Raw genomic sequence first — 17,618 nt, forward strand, 5'->3', positions numbered from 1 at the left:
CCAGCCATAACACAGTAAAAGGCAAGAAGGATTCCACCTTAAAGATAAGATTGCACTCTTAACTTACTCTTTAGCAAACAATGCCTCAGCTTGGGGGCTGAAGAGGTGGCCTTGTTTCATATGCCCCCAGACCAAGATGCTGGTATCTCAGGGAGAAATCAACAGAGCAGGAAGTTACTTGTATCAAGTTAATTGTAAATATTCTGAGACCACTTAGTAAGTCCACACCCCTAAGCTTTTTTTCATGTTCTGGAAAAATCCTCAACTCCCTATAAAACTCCCTGGACAACGCACCACTGCGAACTCTTGTCCCCTCCTGGAGTGAGCTGGCAGCTCTGTCCTTTCACTTCGGCTTAGTGAACAAGAACCCCTGCCTCACTTCCACCTTCATGTGCCTGCCCTGTCTCCTCACTTTAACTCCTTCCTGCTCCCTTTCCTGCGGGCCGCCTTTTCCCTTGGCCTTCCCCACTTACCTGGCCCACCAGTGATGCCGGGGTTCTTGTTTGCGGAGCGGAAGAATGAGCTTCACAAACAGTCAAGGTAGGAGAGCAAGGTACAGGCCTTTATTTAGAGATACAGGGAAAGGACAGAGCTCCCAGCTCACGCCAGGAGGGGACAAGAGAGTCCGTAGTGGTGCGTTGTCTAGGGGGTTTTATAGGCAGTTGAGGATTTTTCGAGAACATGAAACTTAGGGGTGGGGACTTGTTAAGTGGTCCCTGAATATTAAAAATTAACTGTAAGGAATTTCCTGCCTTGATTTCTCTCTGGGACACCTGCACCTTGGTCTGGGAGCATATCAAAAGGCTGCCTGCCCAGCCCCCAAGGTGGGCTGAGGTATTGTCCACTTGCTAAAGAATCTTGCCTCTTGAACTTCCTGGGTGTTAAAATGCAATCTTATCTTTAAGATGGAATTCTTCCTGCCCTTTACTATGCTGTTTACAGCTGCGTCTGCATGCTAAGTTAGTTGCTCAGTTTGCAAAATCACCTTGTCAGATCTGAAGGAGGAAAGACAGCACATAGGCCTGGGCCTTTTAGTATTTTAAAGTGAATCTTACACATGGTTACAAATGATTAGCATAATAAAACATGTGCTACTCTTCCTTATCTGGGGAACATTAACTGATTTCACTGAAGAATGACTCTAGAGCTCAATGTTTAACAGAGTTTTTAGTAGGGGGGTTTCCTTGCATGTAGTTACATTGCTCTGACTGCAGATACCCTGTCCTGCCCCCTCCGGAGGCTCTTATCCTACTCTGACTACATCCATGGTCCCTGTCTCACCAGTGCTCCCTTCATTTCAACCCCAGCATGCCTGGGCCACTCCTTGGGTGCCACTCCCTAGCCTCCTTCGGATTGGGATTGCATTCATTCAACCCATGTTCACTGGATGCTGACTGTGGGCCAGGCACTATAGCGGGTGCTGGGATCCACTCCTGAAGATCAAATTCCCACTCTCCACTCTCCCCATATTCCAGCAAGGAAGCTTTGCAGTAACAGATCGGCATGTTTGTATAAGCCTCTTACTTACGGAGGGTGGCTCTGAGTGACAGGCAATTTGGAGGGGAACTAAGCAGAAGCAGGGCTTAGGATGTGGGACAGGGCTGCCTGTTTAAATGAGGTGCTCAGGGAAGGCCTGATGGCACAGGGTGACATGCCCTGAGGTGGCATTAGGGGCCACTAGGCTTTCATCCCCCCTGTAAAGCAACAGAGTATGTGGGCCCTGGTTACCGACTGGAAAAATAAGAATTCTCAGTCAGTGGCGACGATCACGGTGAGGGAACTTGTCATGGAAACTGATGTCTAATGGGAAGGGAGACAACTCCAAGAACAAAGCTAGTTCTTCTTGAAAAAGAAAGGAGACTTATGTGTCACATAGATACAGAGATGAAGCATGGAATGCACCCAGAAAATGACCAGCTGCCGGCTGAAAAGTCTATGAGCCAGAGGATTCTGTTGATGTGCATACATGCATAATCACACACAAACACACCCTGCACAGAAAAATGTTGTTAGAGATTCTAGCCAAGTAGGGACATCATAGATTATTTTCCTTTCGTTATGTAATGTCCATATTTTGCCCAATGAACTCTATATTTTTACAAGATTTAAATGTTTAGAAATGGCAAATAGAGAAAAGTACAATAATATGCATCTTGATTTCACCATCCCAAATTAACAGCTACTAATATTTTGTCATGTTTTCATGTTGAAATTTTATTTTTTAAATAAAACTGTTCCATATGAATGAAAACCTAAATGAAAAAACACTCCTGTGTCTAAGGAAGATAACAAAGGAGACTTTTTTGTTCCCAGTAGTGGGGAAGGGTTTCTTAAGCAAAACCTCAAAAGCACAAACCGTACAGTGAAACATTGGTGGATCTGATTACATCAAAGTGAAAGATGTCTGCTTAAGAATCATACCACGGGCAAGCCAGCAGCCAGACAACAGATCAAAAGATACCTGCCACGTTTAACAGGCGGATGCCACTGCTTAAATAATTGAGAAGGTCCTGCACATCAGTAAGAAAAAGACAGGAATGCAGTGGAAAAATGGGCAAAGGAAAAGGCTAACCACGGGCAGAGAAGCCTAACGCATAACAAGAATATAAAGAGACGCTTAAGCTTACGGGCTTTCAGGGAGTGCAAATGAAGGTGAGTCCAAGTGGATAACTGGCGCCCCACAACCTCACAAACCTGCCCCAAGCCCGCAGGAGGGGATGTAAGGTGCTTACCCTATCACTGTGTGGAGGAACACACCCTCCCAGTGGGGCAGGGAGGGGACACAAGTCCACATCCGCAGGTGGACTCCCAGGGAGGCAGGTGCACCAGACACCCAGGAGAGACGGAATGGGGGTGAACTCTATGTGTCAACCTGAATGACCAGGGGGGCCCAGTTGTTCAAATGTGACTCTGGGTATGTATGAGAGGGCGTTCTGGATGAAGTGCACACTCGATGGGGGAGCTGGGGCAGGCAGATGGCCCACCTCAGCATGGGTGGGCCTCGTCCAATCCACTAAAGGTCTTGAATTGAATAAAGTCAGAGGAAGAGACAATTTTCCTCAGACTGTCTTTGAGCTGGGACATTGGCCTGCTGTTCTTGGACTTGGGGCTGGACCGATCTTGGCACCCTTGGCTCTCCCCGCCTCCAGCTCTCAGCCTCCATGATTGTGTGAGCCAATTTCTTAGACATAAAATATCTTCTCTATGTATATATCTCATATATATGATACAACATCATATATGTAAATATCTCCGATATTCATCAGTATAACTATCCCATGTGTGGTTGTGTCGTGCACATACAAATATCTCCCGTGGGCTGTTTCCCTGGAGGCCCCAGGATAATAATACACACCGTCACCCTACCTACAAAATGATGCCATCTAGGCGATCACCCGAACCCTGATGCCTATTCCACGAGGACGCGTTAAGCTAGAAAGACACGCGCCACCCACACGATGCAGCTGTCTATGGGAAGGGGGAGGTGATGGGGTGGGAAACGGCGGGAGAAGAAATGAGCCGCAGGAGGGGTCAGTGATGACAGCGCGCCTAGGGGAGGGGTTAGCGCTGCCTGGGGGGCGGAGACAGTACAGAGATTGAGGGGGTTGGTAGAGCTAGGTGATAGAAGATGGACAGGTGGGCAGGGGTCAGGTAGGTGGTGGGTAGATGGCTGATAGGCTTAGATAGGTAGGTGATAGATAGCAGATGGATAGACAGGTAGGTGATAGACGGGTGACGCACAGAGCTAAGCCCCTGCTCCTGGCTCAGCTCCGGCCTGCTCCCTGCAGGAGGCAGACGCGCTCGCGGCCCGGCCTTCCGCCGGCCCAGCGTCCAGGCCCTGCGGCTCAGGCGCACGCGAGTAGCGCACGCCCGCCGCTCCGCTGGGGCAGGACCGGATCCGAGCACCCGACAGGAGGTCCGAGCCCGAGGTGCGGGCCTACTGAACCCCGCAGCCTGCGGGAGTTGGTGGACTTGAGATGTCGCCGCTCCGAGCCATCACCCCGAAGTACAGCTTCTTAGTCACAGAGCAACAGAGACAGGCACGAGTTATCTCTGTGATGAGCGACTGATGTAATGAGGTTTTGTTTTACAGTAGAATTATTCTTCTTTATTCAAAATATTTCTTATTAAAGCATGACTAAATATTTATTGTGCACACAAACTATATATTTACATAGCATATAGATACCTACATGTATTATATAGTTATAAATAGGGCTGGGTAAACTTACATATCAGCTGAATGAATACAGTATGATTTCTTTACAGCTATATGTATCACAGAGTTAATGAAGAAGAACACATCCGATTTAGAGATTAAAGGCAGAGAAGCAACATACTTAAACTTTACTACTTTCCCATGTTTTGGAACTAAAAATAATTTTTCAAAATAACTTCATGTCACTTAACCAAAAAAAACAGACATTCCTTTTTATAATGCCTTAACCCATGGGTGTGGAATAAAATAATAGGTATTAAGGATGGAAGATGGTATATTGTGTTATTTTCCCCCAAAGGGTTCAGTGGGAAAATGGGGAGCTCAGGCCTCACACACTGAGTCTGCCAGCTGGCGCTGTGTGACACTAACCAAGCCCTTAAGCCTCTCTGAGCCCCAACTGCCTCCCATATAGCAGGATTACTAATGTCTGCCTTGTAGGGCCCTTGAGAGGGTTGGAGTCAAGGTGTGGGCAGCTTCTGGCCCCCTGGAGGCAGTCAGGAAGTAATGTCTGTTGCTACAGAGTGCTGATAGTATGGAATCTGCCTGTCAGCTGTGTCCTGGTACTTAGGAAGAAGTCAGAAGGCAGCAGAGGGTCAGCTCAGGGAGCAGAGACCACAGTCCGAGGCCAAAGCCTGCTTGAGACAGGACAGGCTCAGGACCTGTGATGGCTGGCCTGGAGGCAGGTGGGCAGCTTGCCTCCAAAACCCCACCATTCTGCACCCCCTGAGGCGCCACCATAGACTCCCACACACCAGGCGGGTAACGCTCAAGGGTGTCATGAGCCTGAAGGCGAGGGCTTTCAGGAGCATGGCTCATGTGGGGGCCAACCTCCCTGCGCTGTGGCACCAGGCTCTGGAATCTGCCATGGGCACAGCATCTGGAATTGGGCAGGTGAGGTCTCCCACTTTCCCTGCCTGGCCAGAGGCCCTGAGCCCTGCCTTTTGCACTGTCTCAGTCCCCTGGAAGGTTTCTTCACAGGATGCTCCAGGGTGACCTCATTCCTGAATCAGGGACAAGATTTATGGGGAGGAGAAACATTGCCGTGTGAGTTTTCTGTCCATGCACTGGGGACTGTACCATGTAGTGAAAATGCTTTGTTCCCAGATGTTTTGATTCAAGTATAAGTGGCACACAGTAATATTCACTCTTATAAAGTATGCACTTCACTGTGTTCTGACAAATGCATATGATTGTACCAAGCATCACAGTCAGGATACACACGTCTCCATCCCCCAAGGCCCCTTCACAGACATTCCCCTCCTCTACTCCTCCTCTACTCCTAATTTGTCTTCTGTTTCCATAGTTATACCTTTTCCAGAAGGTCATAAATGGGTCAGACAGTATGCAGCTTTTTGAGACTGGCTCTTGTGCTCAGCTGCCAGCTTGAGGGGGTTCATCCGTGTTGTTCCTTTTTATAGCTGAATAGGATTCCATGGATGAACACACATTGTTTATCCACTCGCTAGTTCAAGGATTGGCAAACATTAGGGTTTGTGGGACACAGACACCACATGCGCCCAGCTGAGTTTCAATAAAGCTTTACTTACACAAATAGGCAGCTGGCTGCACAGGCTGGGGTCCAGAGTTTGCAGAGCCTTGCACTAGTCATTGGACACGGGTTACTTCCAGTTTGGGGCTGTCAGGGGTAAAGCCTCTATAAACATTCCCATACAGGCCTTGGTGTAGATGTTTCTCATAGGTGTAGTTCTTGGTTTTATTATCTACTCCTCATTTTTCTCTCAGGAATAGTTTGTCTATATGCATTTTTATTTTTATTTTTATTTTTAAAAGCATTAGTTTTGATGGCCTTTAAATTTTTGTTAAAACCTTGAATTCAATCTATTGTTTACACCGTCATATCTATTTTGGGGAAAGATTTTGACAGATGGTTTTGCCAGCTCTGTACCCAGAGTTTCTCACTTGAGGTGGACATCCAAGCGCCAGAGCCTTGCCCCCGAGAACCTTGGCCTCCATCTCTCACCGTAGTGGCCTTCAAGGCCTCCGAGGAGCATGTGAAGGGAGGGATGAGGCAGGAGGGTCTGGGGACTTTGCCTGGGAGCACAGCCTGGGTCTGCATTCCTCTGCCTGTGGGGAATGGGTGACATGCTGCACTTCCAAAGCTTCTGTCCCCAAGGTTCCTGGCTTCCCACTGCTGCTGATCAACATGGAGCAGCATTGTACTGGATTCACATCAGGGGAAACTGAGGCAGCAGCCATGCCAAAGCCTGGCAGCAGAGCAGAGGCCAGGGGGCAGAGCCTCAGTAGCAGGGGCTGCGTCTCACTCACTGGCTGTCTTCAGGCCTGGGAAGCAGGTAGAGGGCAGCAAAGCCGTTCTGCTGAGCCCCCAGGGTGACACCACTTTTTTCTCCATGAGCTCACGCCTCCAGTTTGGCAGCAGGCTCTGTCTTTCAGTTATAAACAGAACCTGATGCCTGAGAGAGGAGAAGGAAGGATCAGCTCAGGAATCTAAGCCGAGGCTTTGTGCCTCTCCATCTGGGCACCAGCATGGGGCACAGGCAGGGCCAGCAGAGAACCAGGTAAAGGAAAGTGCCCAGCACAGCCCAGAGAGGGCTCAGCAGGGCCCCTACTTCCAGCCCAATACCAGCTTCTCCTCATGCTGGGTCTCCTCTGCTTGCTTCTGGCTCCTCCAGAAGCCAGTGTGGAGGTGGTGGGGGTGGGGGTCACCTACAAAGGACTTGTTGGCTTTACTGTCTATGGTCATACCCCATGGCAGCAGTGGCTCCCAGGCCCTGGCGTGGGTCAGGGTGCATGACTGTAGGGAGTCCCAGAAGGGATGACAGAACCCTTGGTGGGCCCTGCTCTGCCAGCCTTCCCAACATCCAGAATCCAGAGATCCCTGTGGGGACATGCTCACCGTCGACAAGGGCGTCTGCCTCTGTTTCACTCACCCCCCAGCCCTAGAGGCCACAGGCAGGAGCTGTGGGAGCTTCGTGAGCACTGGCCCTTCCCCGGTGGCTGGTGTTAAGTGGTGGGGCCAGATGGGCTCCAGGCTCCTTGTCGCCCAGCTGCTGTTGACTCCCGCCGTTCCTCAGCTCGTGGCCACCTCGCTCCATTGCTACCTCCGTCTCTGCCAGGTCCCCACAACTCTGTGTGTCTCTTCCTTCCTTCTCCCTCTCTTAAATGGTCACTCGTTATTGGCTTTAGGGCCCCCTGTAATCAAGGATGACCTCGTCTGGAGAGCTGTACCTAATTAGCTCTGCAAACAACCCTATTCCAAATGAGGTCACATTTGAGGTTCTGGTGGACACATCCTTTGGGGGTCACTAGTTAACACCTGCTGAGCGACACTGCCCCTCAATTCTTTGCTGAGCAAAATAGTTTGCACCCCAAGAACCAGACCCACCAATCTCCCCCTCAGACTCCTCATTTCTCTCCTTGAAAGAGCTGCCTTGTGCCCCTTCTTTCTCTACTTCCCTTTCTTTCTCTGTTGCACCCCCCTTACCACCCACTGAAATAACTCTTGCTGAAGAAACCCATGACCTCTGGTTCTCTAAAGCCCCAGCCCAGATTCGCATCTGTGGACCGGACCACCCCTGAGCTCCGGATGCAGATGAGGCCCTCTGCCCACCTCTTCTTGGGACCCTCGGGCTCTTCGGTACGGAGAGGCTCTCCGCTCCTCTGCATCAGGAATGCTGTGGCTCTGCCTTTCAAGAATGTCCCACCCCCTCTGCAGCTATAACCGAGACCCAGGACACCGTCAGTCTCTGCTCAGATCACCATCTGAGCCTCCCAACGGGTCTCCTCGCCCCTGCCTTTGGGGTCATGTGACCTCTCCACATACCACTGCCAGTGGCTCCCAGGTCCCTAGAGGAAAAGCCCAAGTCCTTACCGCGGCCTTGAGTGAACCCCGGCCCCACATTGTTTTCTCTTAATTGAGGTGAAATTCACACAACATAAAATTTACCATTTTATGAGAATGTAAAACAGCAACTTGCACTGTGGAAAACATTCTGGCAGTTCCACAAAAAATTTAAACATAGGATTAGCATGCGATCCAGCAATCCCACTTCAGGGTCTGTACCCAAAGGAATTGAAGGCAGGATCTCAAAGAGATGCTTGCATACCCGCATTCACAGCAGTATGATTCCCAACAGCCAAGACGGAGAAGCAACCCGAGTGTCCGCTGAGGAAAGAATGGATGACAGAATGGGGTCCATCCACACAGTGAAGTATTACTCAGCCCTAAAATGGAAAGGAATTCTGCCACGTGCCATGGCATGCATGAACCCCGCTGAGTGAGACAAGCCGGTCACATGAGGACAAATGCTCTTGATTCCACTCGTGTTAGGTCCCTGGAGAGTCACATTCATAGAAGCAGAGAGTCGGGGGGTGGGGCCAGGGGCAGGAGAAGGGAAGGGGTGAATCGTTATCGGGGAGTTTCATTTTGGAAAGTTGGAAAGTTCTGGAGATGGATAATGGTGATGGTTGCACCAAAATGTGCATGTGCTGAATACCAGTGAGCCATACCCTTAAAAATGGTCAAGATGGTGAATTTTATGTTACGTGTATTTTACCACAGTTTTGTGAGCCATATGGAAAGCAGCCTCCCCTGTGCTCTCCTTGTGGATTAAATCCTCCCACTGATTATAAAATCCACCTGCTTAGGGGCGTTGACCTGTTCGGAGGGAGACAGGAAGCTTGAAAACAGTGGCCCTGGAACCTGATGGGTGAGAAGGAAGGCTGCCCTCTGTTCTGGGCAGGAGCACCACTCCAGGGCGAGGTGAGTCTCACTGGCCCAGGGACAGCTGCCTGACAGCCTTGGGAAGGGCTGGAGGAGAGAGAAAGCAGAAGCCAATGCCGTCAAAGTGTGCCAAGTTTCCAGACAGCACTGCTGAGGGCTGGGTCCCGAGCAGAGCGTCAAGGAGACAGCCTGCTGGGAGTTGGGGGCGCTACGAGAAAGTAGCTGTCAGGGTACCAGCTGTTTCTAAATTCTAATTATTTTTCCATTTCACAAGCAATACAGATATGTTGTAAAAACTTTTTTTGAAAAAACAAAAAACAGCATGAAAGGGTAAATAAATGAACACAGCTTCAAAACATCACCACAGCAACCCATAAAAGATAACTACCTTTCATATTTTAGAGTATTAGCTGACACACTTCTTTATTTTTGCAATTCAAATGGATTATATCCGACATTTCCTTTTGAAAACTGCCCTTTTCATTGAACAATGCTTTATGTTTTCTGCAGTTTCACTAAAATCTTCATAGAAATCCAGAAGACAGTTTGAAACTCCTTTGCTGAAATAAAGGTGAAAACAGCTGGAAGAACAGTTTTCTTGTGGGTTTGCATACATCACCTGATGGACTGTAAGTGTCACGGTTGGTGACATCTGACACAATCAGTTCTACACTGGCAGATAAATAACGTGTCTTATCAACATTTTAGTTCCAAACTCTTTTCAAGGATGCATTCCTTTCCTCGGCTGCAGAGGGATGAAGGGGCAGTGCGGTGTTCATCAGTGTGGTGTGCCATGCTCGGTGGCAGGTATCTGTAACTAAGCATTGGTGGCTTTGGAGACAAAGAAAGCTGTGACTGGTTCAGAGGAATTTTCCTGTCCCTTTGGGGACCTGAGTTCAGTCTCCATGGTGCCCTCACCCCCTTGTCCATCACCCCACCCCGTTCTCTTCTGTATATTATGTAGGAATCTCTGTTCTGGTCCCTGACCTCCCTAATCCAGTTGATTTCGTCATCTTTCTCATTTTTCTGACCTGAACTCTTAGAAAACATGGCCACACTATTCACCAAATGGAAGCTTAAACGAACCGTATCTCAACACACAGCCAACAGCGAATTCACAGGCAAGGTCACAGACCGCTGACGCTCATGGTCACCATGCACTTCCGCTGCATCAGGAGCCCCATCTCCTGGAGCGATGCGACGGGGATGATCCCTTACTGGGAACCACAAATCACGTGGCTGATGTCCACAGAGGGAAAAGCAGTGGCAGTTGAGGAGGAAGGCAGATCATCTGTGCTGCATCGCATCCACCGGACACGGTAACTGTGCCCCTTTTGTCCTGGTTTTTCGGCCACATAGGATTTTTGACCTTTCCCCTGAGCCTTCCACACCCCGTGGAAGACCAGCACTTTTTGCATCCCTTGGATGGGTTTCCTTGGGACTCAGGACTTTCCCAGCCAGAACAAGGATGGTCCTGAGTAAACCTGGGTCATTTAGAGTCCCACAAGTCATTGTGGAGTCATGCTGTGTGTGTGTAAAACACACACATCAGATTTTGAAGACTCAGTATGAAGAAAAATGTAAAATATCTCATCATACTTCATATCGATTAAATAATGAGGTAATTTTTTATAAAGTAGATGGAACAAAATATATTATCTAAGTGAATTTCACCTGTTTCTTTTTATTGTCTAATGTAGTCATTAGAAAAATGTAGATTCCATGTGTGTTGGCATTACATTTCTGGACTTCTGAGTGTCCTAGAGGCAGGGGTGTCTGGACATCACCTGCTCCCCAGGGCCTGGCCCACACCAGGGGCTCACTTGATTGTGCAGAACAAATGGATTCCAGATCTATTACTCTGCATGGACACCCACCCCCTTGAAAACATTATGTCAGGAAACTTTTTTTTACAATGAACAAAAGCTTCGTGTCAGCTCTTGTCCCAACGAGTGCCTAACCTGATGCCAACGGGAGATGCTGTGAGCAGAACTGATGGTTTCTCCTTGCTCAGAAATTGGCCGAGAACTATTTAAGAGTTATTTTCAGCTTTCAATAGCTCCTCATCAGCCTTTCATGGCACACACAGAAATGTGGTACAGGACAAGGAATATGATATAGAGGAAACCTATATTTTAACCCAGTCTGTCAATTTGAGACTGGTAGAACAGGCTGCTTAGACACCAGGTATAATATCTGGCTGTGAACGTGACTGTGGTATGTCATCTGACTCATGTGTTTCAAGTACCTTGGTGAGTATATTATATCCAAGGTATTAACCACCTTAGATAAACTGGCTGTATGTCCCTGGCATAGAGAAGTGATGGACCATTCTGGAATAGCCTCAATATACAACTGGTCCAGGTAGCGAAGCCATGTCACAGTCAAATGTTCAATGCTGACTCTTCTCAAACCAAAATCATCATCTTTGGCAGACATTCTCCAGGATCCAACTGATCCTGCTTTACAATTAACTGCTTTATCCATAGTAGTTAATTGGTCCAGTTATCCGGCAGCACCTCTGAAATTAATTCATCCTGGAAGGTGCCCAGGAAAGCTATTAGCTCAAAGCTGGATGATCTAGATTGCACAGTTTGTTTTTGATCTTAAAACAAATAGAATTAGAACAACTGTTAGGCAGGAAAATAGATATGAGTGAGGTGGAAAGAGAATAAAGCCAGTAAACCCACTAGAAGGGACTCAAAGAGTTAACCAGTTAAAAATTGAAAGCTCAGAAGGCCAGGATACTCTTCAGATAAAAAAAAGTATCTCAGCATAGCCTATGTTTTCACTGTGTCAACATATCACTATAAGATTTACTTTAGCACCTGCTAAAAGGCCCAGCTTATTCAAGAAGAATTCTATCTTAAAGCTAAGATTGCATTTTAATCAAATGGATGGTGGCTCAGCCCACATTGAAGGCAGGGCAGACAGTCTTGACTGATATGCTTTCAGACTGAAGCTGATATTCTGGAAAGGAATCAAAGCAGTATATTTCTTGTGTTAAGTTAAAAAAAAAAGAAAAAGAAACTCAATGTCTTAACAAAGATGAACATTCTGGGACAATTTGGCCGGTCTGCACCTGGCCCTTTGTTGCATTCCTGAAAATCTTCAACTGCCTATAAAACCCCAGACCCTAAACCTTTCAGTGCTCTCCTCTCTCTGAGTACAAAGCCTTAAAACTTTATCTCAACCTTTCAGTGCACCTCTTCTACAAGGTAGCTCACAGACCCCTTTCTCTTTTTTTTATTTTACTTTATTTTATTTTATCATTGATCTACAAATACATGAAGAACATTATGTTTACTAGGCTCCCCCCTTCATCAAGTCCCCCCCACCCCATTACAGTCACTGTCCATCAGTGTAGTAAGATGCTGTAGAATCACTACTTGTCTTCACTGTGTTGCACAGCCCTCCCCATGCACCCCCATATTATACATGCTAATTGTAATGCCCCCTTTCTTTTTCCCCGCCCTTATCCCTCCCTTCCCACCCATCCTCCCCAGTCCCTTTCCCTTTGGTAACTGTTAGTCCCTTCTTGGGTTCTGTGATTCTGCTGCTGTTTTGTTCCTTCAGTTTTTCTTTGTCCTTATACTCCACATATGAGTGAAATCATTTGGTATTTATCTTTCTCCGCTTGGCTTATTTCACTGAGCATAATACCCTCTAGCTCCTTCCATGTTGTTGCAAATGGTAGGATTTGTTTTCTTCTTATGGCTGAATAATATTCCATTGTGTATATGTACCACAGCTTCTTTATCCATTCATCTACTGATGGCCACTGAGGTTGCTTCCATTTCTTGGCTATTGTAAATAGTGCTGCGATAAACATAGGGGTGCATCTGTCTTTTTCAAACTGGGCTGCTGCATTCTTAGGGTAAATTCCTAGAAGTGGAATTCCTAGGTCAAATGGTATGTCTATTTTGAGCTTTTTGAGGAACCTCCATACTGCTTTCCACAATGGTTGAACTAATTTGCATTCCCACCAGCAGTGTAGGAGGGTTCCCCTTTCTCCACAACATCGCCAACATTTGTTGTTGTTTGTCTTTTGGATGGTGGTGATCCTTACTGGTGTGAGGTGATATCTCATTGTGGTTTTAATTTGCATTTCTCTGATGACTAGTGATGTGGAGCATCTTTTCATATGTCTGTTGGCCATCTGAATATTTCTTCTTTGGAGAACTGTCTGTTCAGCTCTTCTGCCCATTTTTTCACTGGATTATTCGCTTTTTGTTTGTTGAGGTGCGTGAGCTCTTTATATATTTTGGATGTCAACCCTTTATCGGATCTGTCATTTATGAATATATTCTTCCATACTGTAGGATACCTTTTTGTTCTATTGATGGTGCCCTTTGCTGTACAGAAGCTTTTCAGCTTGATATAGTCCCACTTGTTCATTTTTGCTTTTGTTTCCCTTGCCTGGGCAGATATGTTCATGAAGAAGTTGCTCATGTTTATGTCCAAGAGATTTTGCCTATTTTTTTTCTAAGAGTTTTATGGTTTCATGACTTACATTCAGGTCTTTGATCCATTTCAAATTTACTTTTGTGTATGGGGTTAGACAGTGATCCAGTTTCATTCTCTTACATGTAGCTGTCCAGTGCACTTGCTCTCTTTAAATAATTAAACCTTTCAGGGTGCTTCTTCTCCCCAAGGTCACCTTCACTTTTTCTCTCTTTAAGTAACTTTAAATAAAACTTTTACTCTGTTTCACTACTGTGTCTCTGCCCTTTAGTTCTTTGTTGTGGTGGGGACAAGAACCAAGGAAAACACAACTCCCCCCTAACACCACCAACCTTATGGAGCCTGCCTGTTGTGGGCCTGGCACCATGCTGGGCTCTGCGCACATGCAATCTTGTATTTGTATGCACACCTCAGAACAGCTCTGTGACAGGGGAGGACATAGAGGATGTGAGAGGCAGAAGCCCCACATCACACTCTGCTGGTAAGTGGCAAGTCTAACACTGGAAGGTCCAGATCCCCACAGCCTGTGGCTTCACCACCACCTGAAATGCCACACTCATAACCAGAGATTTTAGAAAACAGGGAAGTACTTAAAAAAAACAAACAAACCCATAGATCACTTTATTCCCATCACCCAGAGGTGACTTTTGTAAACTTTTTTATGTCTGTTCTGTCACTTTTCTGTGACATTTTTAGAAAAGTGGATACTAAGTATGTTCTTTCATGATCTGCTTCTCTACCTAACAACACATGTGGATATTCTTCCATGTCCACAGACAGAAATCCAGCCCTCGGTACAAGAGGAAGAACTGAGCACAATTTCTCCCCTTCTAACCTAAGGCCTCCTTGGGATGACTGGTAGAGGAGTATGAAAAGGAAGGCAGGTGGGGAGCGGGAGGAGAGAGACAGCAGTACCTGAGAGATTTCAACGAATACGGGCAAGGACAGTGGTTAGATGTGGGTGGAGGGAGCAGCCTCTCAGAACAGGCACTCCAGAGGGCTGGCACCAAGGGGATTAACTAAAGCTCTGGGCTGGAACAACTGCTTCAGCCGGCATGCCTGCTCCCTCCCATACCCAGGCCACAGAGCAGCTGGCTTGGCTTCCACCTCAGTAAATCAGATGAGATGTCTCTTCTCTGAAGAAGTCAAACAAACTGCTTGGGAGTGCTTTACAGTGAGCTTTGACTTCCAAGTAACTCCTTACTCTGGCACATGGTACAATCTCCAGCAGCTCCTTCCTTTCCGTACTTCAGAAAACAAAACCGGACACTTGGGAAGCCTGACCTTTGGACATGAAGCTCCTGTCAAACTTTCTATTTAGGTGAGAGGCCTACCCCCCAGGGAACCGAGTTACCTGGATTAAGTTGTAACTCTGGGAAAAGGAAATCCTGGGGCAAAGTACCTCTAAAACCAAAATCAGTCAAAAGGAGAGACAAAGTTTAAAACCCGTTTATTGCTTACAAACTGCAGAAGCAAGCAAAGACCTCACCCTCACCTCTCAGGTACAGATAAGCCCTCCTTGCCCAGGTAATCAACCATCAATAAGGAAATGAACTTCTCTCCACCCCTGAGGAATGAAGCAAATACACTAAAGCCATACTTCTTTCCAACTCTGAATGCCTATTGATATGCAGATGTACTAAAGCCAGGCGAGATATTCTGGAAATATTACAATTTTACCCACAGGGCTCGCATTCTTCTCCCGCTCCGCCTTCCACCCACTCTCCCAACTCACACCAGCTAAAACTTTTGCTTGTACTTTCCAAGGTTGCTACTTATAGTTGGAACAGATAAAAGCATTTACTTTACTGTGGGTAAAATGGGTCACGTGGCCTTACCCTTGCCGCAAGGGCGCCCGGGAAAGGGCTGGTTCTGAACTTGGCATCCGTGAGGCGCGGTCTTCCGCCTTCGAATGTCCGCCACGCACCTTGCCTCGAGACGGGGGTGCGGGGGGTCGGTAGGTCGGAGCCGTGGAGGCCGTGCCGGAGCCCGGCCACCCGATGACGGGCGGGCTCCCTCAGGCCTGCGCGGAGACGGGGTTGGAGCAGCGGGTGGACACCAGCGGCGGCAGGTGCGGGCGGAGCGCTCGCCAAGGTCGCCGTCAGTGGCGGCGTTGATAGTCACCCTTGTGCCTTTTTAACCTGAAGCAGAGAGCGTCTGTCAGACGTGCCCAGAGGAGGCCATATGTTGGGATGCGCTGGCAAGAAGGGGGAAGCTGCCCACTCCTGTCAGCCGGCCGCCAGGGACCCGGCCTTGCCAGTGGAGCATCGGTCTGGTGGCGGCCTGATGGAAACCCGCGCCCCCGCCGAAGGCCCCCAGCTGGCCTGGAGCAAATGGCGCAAAGACCGTGTGTGCCTCATTGTGTGACACCAGAGTTGCTGAATGATGTGAGAAGGCGCCGGGGCATCTGGCCTGGGGAGAGAAGTCGGCTGTTGGGCTGGGACTGAGAAATCCCAAGCCACCGACTTGTGGGAAGATAGGGTTTTGTCCTGTCGGAATTTCACATTCCAAAATAGCAGTTCCTAATCTTGGTTTTTGAAAATGTCACCACGGGTTTGAAGTTGTATGTGAAATGTTCACAGTAGTTTCTGAAATACTAACTTATCTTATGAACAAGGGGAATGGGTACAGACCAAGCGCTTTGATGAGAGGTGTTAGTACTAAAGCTGTTATCCCACCATAAAGACCGAAGCCACTCTCAAGAGCAATTAAGTCTTCCCAGGAGGGTCATTTCAATAGGTTGTTTACTTGCCATGGCCTTGGTCAGCTGCTGCTGTGCAAGCAACAAGATTGGTGTGTGTACTTACTGCAAAATCACAGTACCTCCTGCAGGCACATAGCCCAGAATAATTAATGCTGAGAATGGAAATTTCAGTTCAGATGACTGTCCTCAGTAACCCTGAAAAAGTGCCAATATCCCACACCAAACCCGGTTCCCCATGTTGGTCTAGAAGGCCATAATTCTTACCCCACTTTACATTTGCCATAGTCACCACTGCCCTTTATTCAATTGCCAAAACTGTCAACTCACATTTTGAAGCACAGAAATATAGAGACACTAACATGAAGGCCTAGGGGACAAATGTGCCAGCAGTTAGGCCAGGAAGAGAACACCTTGACTTCTAAATAGATTCTTCTGTCTACAGTTACCATACTGTTGTCAGCCAACAATAGGCACTTGCCTTGTCTTCAAATTACACTTTCCAACACATTAAGAAAACCCTGTAATGAAAAAAAAAAAAACCCTGGGTAGATGCCTAATGAGCATCTAGGAGCAAATGCTTTTGCCCATGGAACAGGTTCCAGGCCTCAGTGTTCCCTAGTCAGCGCCTGAAGCCATCATTTGCTTTGTAGGAAGGGCCACAGGAAAGAGGCTCAGACCCTGCGATACAACGCCAAGGATATGTCTACATCAAAGGAGAGGTTATAATGCATGAGTGTGGGCTGCAGCCTCCCTTCACCAGTTATCCACGGCAGCACTGCCTATGACCTCTTAAAAATGCTTTTAAAATTATAAATGACTCAAAGTCTGGAAAACAAAAAAGATGCTATTTATAGCCCCCCACCCTTAGTAACATCCAGTAACTGCTTCTCCTGTGTCTGACATCACACAAACAATGCCTAGATAGCTGTATGACACTGGCTTTTCAGAGAATCCTGGAAAATTCAGGAAAGTCAGGAAGGGTTATCTTAAGAGAAGATTTAATTTTCCAGGCTGATTTGTAAGGCAACTGGTAGTGGAAAGGCAAGCCTTTGGTAAAGGGCTTCCTGCTGCTGCCTGGAGGAGGCAGCCTTGATCTTAGTCTTTGCTTCCAAGCTCAGTGGGATGATTGTTTTTTAAGTTTTTAATACCTTCAGTTATGAGAAAGTTCACACAAAATCCACACATATGTAGAAGAGTATTACAAGCCCGTAATAAGCATCACTGAGTCAGTTATTTAAAAAGAACCGGGACAGCTTTGCCTACTCTAGAAATCCACAAAAGGGGTAGTATCCTAGGCACTCTTGGTCTGGCTTAGCTGAGCCTGCTGTCCGTGAGAGTCACCGATGGTGCAGCTTTAGTAATTTGCCCCTTTGTATTGCAGTGTTCTGATGGAAGGGTATTATTACCACAGCTTGTTCATCCACTCATAATCGTCGATGGACATTTGGGTTCTTTCCAGTTGGGGACTGGAATAAAGATGCTATGAACACTTGGGTTCAAGTCTGCATTTTCATTTCTCAACAAAGCAA

Source organism: Manis pentadactyla, chromosome 10 (genome assembly GCF_030020395.1).
Source record: "Manis pentadactyla isolate mManPen7 chromosome 10, mManPen7.hap1, whole genome shotgun sequence".
Classification (NCBI taxonomy): Eukaryota; Metazoa; Chordata; class Mammalia; order Pholidota; family Manidae; genus Manis; species Manis pentadactyla.